The sequence below is a fragment of the Eptesicus fuscus genome, chromosome 4 (assembly GCF_027574615.1).
Source record: "Eptesicus fuscus isolate TK198812 chromosome 4, DD_ASM_mEF_20220401, whole genome shotgun sequence".
NCBI lineage: Eukaryota > Metazoa > Chordata > Mammalia > Chiroptera > Vespertilionidae > Eptesicus > Eptesicus fuscus.
In genome coordinates this window covers 34284062-34286195 of record NC_072476.1, presented here as the reverse complement: position 1 = coordinate 34286195, position 2134 = coordinate 34284062, and positions in this window count along the sequence as shown.

Here is a 2134-nt window from a genome sequence, read left to right as displayed (position 1 = left end):
TTTTTGGTTCTGTTTCCTTATAATATTTCCATGTTTAGTAGAAAGACTTAATCAGTTCTTCTTTAGACTAGTTCTTAAGGTAAAATCTTAGATGATTCGTTTCTTAAATTGAATACAAATGGTTTTTCTTCAACCAAAAGAACCACTTATTGCATGCTATCTTTTAGCATTGCAGTGTTTTTGCAAAGTAGGTGAATTGTTCCCATATTGCACAGAGATGCCCACCACCATTCAGCAGCCACGCCCAAATGGGAGCCTGCTCTGAGACCCAAGGTCTGGGCCTGGCCCTGTGCCCACAGCAGGAGCAGCTGCTGCAATAGTGTGCCGCCGCGGGCATAATGCGAGGGAGTGTGGAAGAGAAAAGGACACGTTATCACTTTGGTTTAGTGATTATTGTGCCCAAGCTAAGTTATTTTCATCATAATTAGACATGAAGTTTGACATTCCAAGGCTGCGGATCTTGAGAGGTGTAAATATAAATGAATAACAAAGTAAGTAAGTATAGAGTAGCCTTGAGTGTGGCCATATTCTTGACTTCATTGGGCCAGGAGAAGTAGAGCAGGGATTCAAACACAACTTTAGTTTTAGGACCCGGGTAACAGTGCTTCTCAGAGGACGTCATGATAGTCTCAGAAGAGTTACTTTGCCCGTTTGGTGACTCATGGGAGCATTGCTTCCCTCCAGGAGAGGACCCAGAAGCACCCGGGGTGCCAGGTCGGGGAGCCTGCCCCTTCCCTGTTGGCTGCCGTGTTCTCTCTGGACCTGCTGGCAGGGCTCCTTTGTGTATATGTGTTTGCACCAGCATATCAGCAAGGTTGTTGTCACAGAGAGAGGAAAGACAAAAGCAGGCCAAAAATTACGAATTAGCTAATTTCTTTTATTTCATTAAAGCACATGACTTGGCTAGTGAGCCCAGAGGTTTTTAGAGAAACAACGTGTTGCATGAAAGAAACAACAGCAACAAAAAACAAAATTTATGAACGTTGCCACCAAGAACTTAATAGCCACAGAGTAGTTTTTTTCCTTTTTATAACTTAGGCCATTTCTCACCCTGGAAGACCACCCATCCCAAGCATGGCAACCAGAAACCCTCTGTGCTGTACTGCAGTGCGGGGGTCTAGGAGATTGTGGAAGCTCCTCCTCTCACCCTACCTTCGAGAACAAGGCCAGGCTTGGGTCCACAATGACTACCCATCTGGAGGGGCTCTAGGTGATCACCAAAGCCCTTTGATTTGAAGCTTAGTTCTGCCAAGCTGTGTAACCTTGAGCAATAGTTAACATACTGAACCTCAGTCTCCCTACCGGTAAAATGGTAATGCAGTATTAGTAATTCTATTATATAGTAAAGGTGGGTTTGCTTTCAGGCTTAGCTCTGGCCCTCTAGTAGCAGAGGGTAGGAAACAATGTATGAAGGCTTTTGCTAACCAAAAAACATTTAGTAGTTCTTTCCAGAATAGTATTAGGAAACCGGAGTCAGCCTTAGAACTTCATTATGCAGATGAATTACTTACGCATAACTCTTCAGTCTGGCCCAACAGTCATCACACGTAGTTTACTTTCCCTGCGTGCCCATCTCTGGAGGCACTGATGTGAAGGCCCAGGGTTCCCCCAGGCGTGCAGTGTAGCTAAGGCAATAAAGCTACCCCAATGTGGAATAGCACAGATCAGAATATGAATTATGAGCTATGTTATTTCAGTTATTGTGTATAACTTATCAAAGTGTGGTAGATAGAATAATGCCCCCCAAAGATGTCATGCCCTAATCCCCAAAACCTGTGAACTTTTCTGATGGGGTTAACTTAAAGATGTGATGGGGAGAAGATATTGGGTGATCCAGGAGGAACCAACATGATCACAGGGATCTTTCCAGGAGGGAGGCGGGAGGGTGAGTGATGATGGAACGGTAGGTCGGAGTGTCACAAGGCCACAGATCCAAGGAGTGCAGGAAGCCTCTATACGCTGGGCAAGACAAGGAAACGAGCTCCCGGCGCCTCCAGGAGGAACGCCACCTGCCCACGGAGACTGGTTGTGGACCCGACCACAACTGTAAGAGAATCCGTCGGTGTTGTTTACAGCCACCTGTTTAGCAATTACCACGGCAGCAATGGGAAACTAATACACTACTTCAGTTCAG